At 37.0% G+C, this 9,045-nt stretch overlaps 1 long non-coding RNA gene across 1 annotated transcript; it reads right to left on the reverse strand.

The window, feature by feature from the left end:
• Positions 1 to 1,973: 1,973 nt before the first annotated feature.
• LOC131248606 (uncharacterized) lies at positions 1,974 to 5,070 on the reverse strand. The gene is made up of 3 exons (XR_009172308.1): positions 4,864 to 5,070; positions 4,694 to 4,793; positions 1,974 to 2,026 (listed from the first exon to the last, which is right to left on the reverse strand). It is a non-coding gene; the product is annotated as an uncharacterized LOC131248606 (long non-coding RNA).
• Positions 5,071 to 9,045: the final 3,975 nt, after the last annotated feature.

The following is a 9,045-nucleotide window of genomic DNA, read 5'->3' on the forward strand; positions in this document are numbered from 1 at the left end:
TAGGTTTAGAAAATCGGGATCAGGTTTAGGTTTGGGTTTTCAAGTTTAGGTTTAGGTTAAGGAGTTGAGATTAAGATTAGGTGTAGGTTTAGGTTTAAGGATTTGAGAATACATTTAGGTTTTAGGTTTAGGTTTAGGTTTTAGGTTATAGGTTTAGGTTTTAGGTTTAGGTGTAGGTTATAAGTGTAGGTTATAGGTTTAAGTTTAGGTTAGGTTATAGGTTAAGGTTTAGGGAATTGAGTTTAGGTTATAGGTTTAGGTTATAGGTTAAGGTTTAGGTTTAGGTTATAGGTTAAGGTTATAGGTTAAGGTTTAGGTTTAGGTTTAGGTTATAGGTTTTGGGATTTGAGAATAGGTTTAGGTTAAGGTTATAAATTTAGGTTTAGGAAATCGGGTTCGGGTTCAGGATCGGGTTTAGGTTTGAGTTTTCAAGTTTAGGTTTAGGTTAGGGAGTTAAGATTAGGATTAGGTGTAGGTTTAAGTTTAGGGATTTGAGAATACGTTAAGGTTTAGGTTTAGGAAATCGGGTTCGGGTTCGAGATCGGGTTTACGTTTGGGTTTTAGGTTTAGGAAATCGGGTTCAGGTTCGAGATCAGATTTATGTTTGGGTTTTAGGTTTAGGTTTAGGTTATAAGTTTAGGTTATAGGTTATAAGTGTAGGTTTAGGTTTAGGTTTTAGGTTTAGGTTTAGGTTTAGGTTATAGGTTTTGGGATTTGAGAATAGGTTTAGATTACAAGTATAGGTTTAGGTTTAGGTTTTATGTTTAGGTTAAGGTTATAGGTTTAGGTTTAGGTTAGGTTATAGGTTAAGGTTTAGGGAATTGAGTTTCGGTTATAGGTTATAGGTTAAGGTTTAGGTTTAAGTTAAGGTTTAGGTTTAGGTTTAGGTTATAGGTTTTGGGATTTGAGAATAGGTTTATATTAAAGTTATAAGTTTAGGTTTAGGAAATCGGGATCGGGTTCGGGTTCGGGTTTAGATTTGGGTTTTCAAGTTTAGGTTTAGGTTTAAGTTAGGGAGTTGAGATTAGGATTAGGTGTAGTTTTAGGTTTATGGATTTGAGAATACGGTAAGGTTTAGGTTTAGGAAATCGGGTTCGGGTTCGAGATCGGGTTTACGTTTGGGTTTTAGGTTTAGGTTTAGGTTATAGGTTATAAGTGTAGGTTTAGGTTATAGGTTTAGGTTTAGGTTATAGGTTTTGGGATTTGAGAATAGGTTTAGGTTATAAGTATAGGTTTAGGTTTAGGTTTTATGTTTAGGTTAAGGTTATAAGTTTAGGTTATAGGTTTAGGTTTAGGTTAGAAGTGTAGGTTATAGGTTTAGGTTTAGGTTTAGGTTATAAGTGTAGGTTATAGGTTTAGGTTTAGGTTAGGTTATAGGTTAAGGTTTAGGGAATTGAGTTTAGGTTATAGGTTTAGGTTATAGGTTAAGGTTATAGGTTAAAGTTTAGGTTTAGGTTATAGGTTTTGGGATTTGAGAATAGGTTTAGGTTAAGGTTATAAGTTTAGGTTTAGGAAATCGGGTTCGGGTTCGGGATCGGGTTTAGGTTTGGGTTTTCAAGTTTAGGTTTAGGTTTAGGTTAGGGAGTTGAGATTAGGATTAGGTGTAGGTTTAAGTTTAGGGATTTGAGAATACGTTAAGGTTTAGGTATAGGAAATCAGGTTCGGGTTCGAGATCGGGTTTACGTTTGGGTTTTAGGTTTAGGCTAAGGATTTAGGGATTCAGATTCGGGTTCAGGATCGGGTTTAGGTTTTAGCTTTTGATGTTGAAATCAACAATGATAGGGCCTTCATAGGTTGGCGAAATAGGATTATTAAAGCAAACCAGCAGACGATGGCATACCAAGTTTCACAACACTATGCACAACCTAGGTGCTTCAGCCATGATTTAGAAAAACCCAAAAGTCCAAAAATGACTGTTAATGTGTTGATACCGACGTGACAAACAGCATGAACTGATTCTTACATGACATCACCTTGGGTTCTCTCAAGGCCTCTAGAGTTCTCTGCTTGATGTGCGCACAGGTCTCTATCTGTAAAACAAGATAATGGGAATCAGTTGCATAAGCTTATGTGAAAAGGATGAAAAGGATTAACATGATGCTGATTGAGTAAAACAAGATAAGGATGCCCTATTTTTCTTCACATTACAAACTACTATAAATCTTATTACCAGGAAACTTCTAAACCGAAATATTGGTGGTTCATGTTATTAGGTTTAGGATGAATAATTTTGTACAGCTACTGGAACACAATGTATTTTTTTAAGTTAAACATCCCATTTTAGGCCACTTATCAGATGCTAGGAACAGTCTGATTACATTGCCTTTTGGAACATGGCCTTTGCACGTATGGCAAAATGGTCCTGATCATTGTATGGTCATATACAAGAGTTGCATGTACAATAAAGATGTTTCTATGCACATTTATTGGACTCCATGAAGTGTGGTAGGAATCCCCTAGCTAAAAACCACTGTTATGATCTATCGACAACATAATCAACATTGCGTCTTTCTAACATAACACGCATCTGTGCATGCATGCATTTGGGTATTTTGCATGGGTTTTGCTTTTGCCAACTGATTCTCTTGAACCTCTACACCAAGTAAGATCTTCTAAATAGCCTACCTTTCTTTTTCTATTATTTCTAGAGGAATGCTAATATACAGGTTGCTTCATGGAAGTTGTGTAGTTTCTAACATAACACTCACAGTGGCCCACCTATCGGGACTATGGATATGGTGGGCCACTGTGAGTCGATGGGCTATAAGCCAAAAGTTGCTATGAACAAACTCTAATCCTCCAGCTGTGAGTTTGAATGTTGGATGTGGACCACTACTCTAAAAAGCCTATTCGGACATGGCCTATCCACGTGACAGTCCGTAAAAACAGCAACCCCAGGTTGTGTAAAACAGGTTTTGTAGAGGATTCTATCCCTGGATGGGAATTGTACACAACACCTGGTTTTAGGCCACGTGTAAAACACCCAAGCTCGGTGAGGTCCACCATGTTGTATATATGCCCTTTCGACATGAACCGTCTATACTCTTTTTAACAACCCGATGTAGTAGAATCAGCTAAAAACTACAGTTAAATCCAATTGAAGTGGACAACTAGGATTATGGGGGCATTTTGGGATGTATGGCTCAAAGCCACAACCCATAGTAATGTCAATGGGCTAGGCTCTGGCTCAACCACTGTCCGTACCTGAAGTTTTAAACCTGGCTTGAGCCCAGTGACTAGAGCTAGGGCTATGACAGAACCCATTGAAAGTAGGCCTACGGCTTATACAAACCATGTGGGTCCCTCATTTGTTTGACCCCACCACAACTTATATTGGAGTCCACTCCATGTTATTAATCCCTGAAAGAAAATGCATAAAACAAAAACAAAAATTCATGTGATTGGTCATGTTTTGGGACATACACGAGAGGAGACGATTGGACAGTTCATTTATTTATTTTTTCTACTGTAAAGTGCAAAAAAACAGTGTAATATCCCTTCTATGATGAAGTTTTGTACCCTTATATATTACTGGTATGAAACCCATGTGAAGGGCTTTACACGTGGGTCACACATATGAGTGGGCCACACAAGGTAACCCTTGGCATCTTCTATGATATTAAATCTTCCCTGCAAAATCAGTGTGGTGCATGGATAATAGAAAAGAAAAGATAAAAAATAAAATAAAAAATCCTAGGCCCAATTAGTAAAACAGGTCCAATTATTGCATGGGCCATGCTTTGGTTGGCACCCCTCCACCAACACTACAAGAGTGGCCCACCTTTCGATGGTTCACCCCAATAAGCTGGTGGGCCAATCATGGATGGTCATTCCTTAAAAACATAACTCATGACCGCTTGACCCTTTTTGTGGTCATTGAACTTTTTCAGTTTTTCTAATTGAATGTGGACCATTGGATGAATCTAGTTACATGCCAGAACAGGAAGCACATGTGCACCCATGATGGGACCCACCAGATGAAAGGTTTTGCTTGCAGCATCTACGTACAGATTGGAGAATGATTTGGATGGACATTATAGCTGTTGGACCCACCGTGATGTGTGAGTGCCGTTTAACCCTTAAAACTGAAATTGCAGAGTTTGGCCATAACAACTTCACAGAAACATTTACACACGGCCACCTGCGTGACATCCGAGCAATGCCTCGGGTGGATTCCACAGTCCGCATTGCACATCATGTGGTCTGAAAAATCAGGCCATTCCACTTTCCAGGGAGGTCACACGTCATCCCTTGGTATATAAAACCTACCAGCTAGGATCGGAAAATCTATCATGATTCATGAGAGAGAGAGAGAGAGAGAGAGAGAGAGAGAGAGAGAGGCAATGTGTAATGGTATTATGGTATCAGCTCGAGTCAGCTGATACAAGGCGAATCCCCATTGTTTACTCATTTTAAAACTTGGATTTCACTCACACCACAACCAATTGAAAACAGAGACCGGACCCAAAAATAGAAACCCGGCTAGATAGGACTAGATGTTATGATTTTTATTTTAATTAGAAGGGCTAACAATTATGAAATAATGAGAAATAAGAGAAATTCCATTTATTTATTTATTTTCCTTGCACTAGGGAGCCTCATCTACCCTCTAAATCCTCTTCACTCGTGTGTAGAGATGACAGTTCCTGCAAAGCAAGACTCTTACTGGAATTGCAGAATTCTAAAGGGTTACCGTGATAGTCTTCTGGATGCCCACATCCATAGCCACCAGATGATGCCAAAACTTTCGTGGCTCTAAGGAGGATTGAATGTGGACCATCAGCACTCCTCTTCTCAAACCATCGTCAGACATCTCATCATCCACACAAACTTAAAAGAGGGATTTGGAAATTTATGACTCACCTTAGCATGAAATATGATGAACTCCAATCACTGAGAATGTGCGTTCGAAAGAAGGGCGCTCGAAAGATTCACAGCTTCTAGATACGAGCTTCTGGATGAACGGTCTGAATCATCACGTCACCGCAAGGCAGAAGGACGCTCGGAAGATGAAGAGTGCTTGAAAGCGGGAATGGAGAGGAAGAAAAGGCGGTCGAAAGAGGGATTTAGAAATTCTCTTCTGAGGATGAGAGTTCAAATCCGAAAAATATATGTTTTCCATAATTTATAAAATAAACTCTATTCACAGCCGTACAATTAAGGGTCCGTTTATTGGATGGTTAAGGTACTGTTACATAAGAAAATTATAAATATAAACCATCTGCACCAAGACCTATTATTTGGATGGTCTTGATAGCCATATATCAAACCCATGTTTTATATGAACGAGTCACCATTATTTTACATAAATTGCAAAACTCACACCCATTCACCATACAAATGACGACGGTGGCTTGTGCTTTAGATCTGGTAGGGCTCTATGGGCCCCACCATGATGTTTGTGTTAATCCACATTGTAGATCCATTTGTAAACAATTTTTTAAGGCTGATACTAAAAAATCAGCTCGAAACAAATCTCGGGTGAACAACACCACAGGAAAACAGTAGCAATTGAACGGATTAAATCCTTTCGATGGTTCACCCCAATTATTTTAGTTTATAATGCTAAATATAAAGTGGATTAAAGGCGCGAGTACACCACACCATAGCGGGAACGGATTGGCTACTCCTCCTGACAGCCCCGTGGCTGGTGGTCGGGCCCCACCATGATGTACATGTTTCATCCATTCCGTTCATCCATTTTTACAGATCATTTTAGTGCTTGATATAAAAAACGATAGGGATATAAGTCCTAGGTGGGCCACACCACAGGACAAAAATAACGAATGGATATTCATAATTAAAATCCTCCTAAGGCCCACTATACTGTTTATTTGACATCCAATCTGTTGATTTGGTCATAAAGACCCAGATGAAGGGAAAAAATAAATATAAGCTTGATCCAAAACTTATATGGCCCCCCAAATGTTTTTAATGGTAAAAATTCATTCAACACTATTTCCTGTAATGTGGTGCACTTGAGATTGAGATATAATTCACTTTTTTTTTATCATATCATAAAATGATATATAAAAATAGATGGACGGCATGGATGATACACATACATCATGGTGAGTCCCACACAACACCGACCACTAGCCAATGGCTAGTGTCAAGGGGAGTAGCCAATCCGTTCCCCTCCATAGCAAACACATGTGATTTAATCTCCATGTTTCTTACCGAATGGTCCACTTTAGCCTTCGATCTAGATGATTTTTGGTTTCATGCCCTATAATAATATTTCAAAATATATAGACAACTTAGATAAGACACATTTTTTTAAGCCCTATAGGGCCCCTTATACCCTAAGCGTACTGAGTAAATCCTGTGGGGCCCACCATAATTTATTCATTTTATCCACTTCATTGATCCATTTTTAACATATAATTTTATTACATAAGCTCAAAATTGAAGCCTATAAAAATCTGAAGTGAACCGCATCATAGGAAACAGTATAAATTGAACGTCTACCATTGAAAAATTTTGGAAGGCCACTGAAGTTTTGGATCAAGTTGATATTTTAGTTTTCCCTTCATCCATGTATTTGTGATCTATTTAACAAGTTGGATGACAAATAAAAATCATTGTAGGCCATAGGAAGATTTCAACGGTGGAAATCATTATTCCCACTGTTTCCTGTGGTATGGTCCACTTGAGCTTTAGATATGCTTTAATTGTGGACTCAACCACGAAAATGATCTGGAAAAATGGATTGACAGTGTGGATAAACCATGACTTTGGGCCACAAGCTTAAAAATAAAGTCAATCCATGACTTGGGTGGGCCACACCACATACTACAGTTGAGAGGTTTACCCTCCCATTAAAACATTCATAATCATTTATTGGGCCCACATAGATGTGGTTCATAAATCCAGCCCATTCATTATGTGTGTCCCACTTGGATGAGAAGTCAACCCAAGTTTCATACACATCCAAAACTCATGTAGGCCCCACCAATTAAATGCTTTTATATATTTTAGGGATGTCTTCAGATAGTTTTTGATGCTATGGCCCACCCGAGTTTCGTATACGACTAATTTTTAGACTTAAAGGGGACACATTAAATGCATGGTGTTGATGTTCTACACACATCATGGTGGGGCGCACACAGATTAACCTCATAGGAAGTTCCCATGAGGTGACCTTATAGTACCATTTCACTATTTAGGCAACTCCTTCATGGGTGTTACTCTAATCATGTAGGGCCCACCTTGATATATTTTATGTATATCGACACTGTCCATATATTTTTCCATCATATTTTAGGATGTGATTTCAAATCACAAGAATTCAATAATCTCAGGTGGACCATACCAATCAAAACAATGAAGGCCACAAAAGTTTTGGATCAATTTGATCTTTGTAGTTTACTTTCATCTGGATCTTCTTTACATTATCAACAAGTTGAATTGCAAATAAACATTACTAAAACCTTATGATGGGCTCTTTATAATTTTTAATGGCGAGGTACTATATTATCATTCTTTCTAGTGGTGTAGTCCACTTAAGATTTAAATGAACACAATTTTTTATACCCGGCCTAAAAATGGGTTGGAGAAACATAGGGGCGGCAAGGATATACAACACATCATCAAAATCTCACTTTTGTCATCTAATTTTTTAATTTTTCTTGTCAAAATATAAAATCTAGTTTTCTTTTTTAAAATATATAATTTTTTTTACAATTTGTCAATTTTTTCACAATTTTGTTTAATTTCTTAAATTTTCTTTTTCAAAATATCATTTTTTTAAATCTCACTTTTGTTATATAACTTTTCAATTTTTCTTGTCAAAATATGAAATCTAGTTTTCTTTTTTAAAAAATATAATTTTTTTCAATTTGTCAAAATTTTCATAATTTTTTAAATTTTCTTTTTCAAAATATCATTTTTTTTATCGAAATCTTGTTATATGACTTTTTAATTTTTTTTGTTAAAATACAAAATCTAGTTTTCTTTTTTAAAATATATATATTTTTTTACAATTTGTCAATTTTTTCACAATTTTATTTAATTTTTTATATTTTCTTTTTCAAAATATCATTATTTTTTCAAAATTATCAACATTATTCAAAGTTCTTAATTTTTTTTTTCAAAATCTAGATTTTTATAAAATCACAGTTTTTTTTTTTTGTTCAAAACCTAAATTCTTCTTAAACATTGTTAATTATTTTTTTTAAGCTTCTCAATTATTATTTTTTCGAAATTCATAATTTTTTTGTTGTTAAGTTTTGACCTGAGCATTAGAAACGATTTAGGACTGTCTCTAATGCAGACGGTCATTAACGGTCTCAGATGACTACTATAAGACGGCTAAGGACCATCTCTAATGTAGACAATCTTTGACAGTCTCAGATTACCAATAAAAGATGACTAATGACCGTCTCTAATACAGACGGTCCTTGACAGTCTCAGAGTACCATTAAAAGACAGCCATTGACCGTCTCTAATGCAGACAGTCCTTGACGGTCTCAGATTGTCAGTGACTGTCTCTAATGTAGGCGGTCCTTGACAGTCTCAGATTACCAGTAAAAGACATCCAATGATCGTCTTTAATGCAGACGGTCCTTGACCGTCTCAGATTACCAGTAAAAGACGGCCAATGACCGTCTCTAATGCGGACGGTCTTTGACCGTCTCAAATGACCGCATATAAGACGGTCAAAGACCGTCTTTTATTCCAGACGGTCAATAGCCTTATTTTCTCCGCAATTAACGACGGATTCTGACCGTCTTAAATGATTTTTGGACGTTCAACATTTTAAGACAATATTAAGGACGGTCGAAAGCCGTCTAAAATTTTAGAGACGGTTTACGGTCGTCTTTAAAGCGTCTTTAAACCAAGGAATTTTAGAGACGGTCCACAACCATCTCAAAATCCGTCTTTTTTTTTCATTTTTCACATGGTGGATGTGGGTCATCCATCATTAGGGGTGGATAGTTGATGTGGATCGTCCATCATGTGGGGCCCACTAGATTATCTACCCCTTCATCGGAAGATTTTCCAATTTCATGAGATGAACTTAAAAAGAGTTTATGGCCATAG

The sequence above is a fragment of the Magnolia sinica genome, chromosome 6 (assembly GCF_029962835.1).
Source record: "Magnolia sinica isolate HGM2019 chromosome 6, MsV1, whole genome shotgun sequence".
Lineage (NCBI taxonomy): Eukaryota > Viridiplantae > Streptophyta > Magnoliopsida > Magnoliales > Magnoliaceae > Magnolia > Magnolia sinica.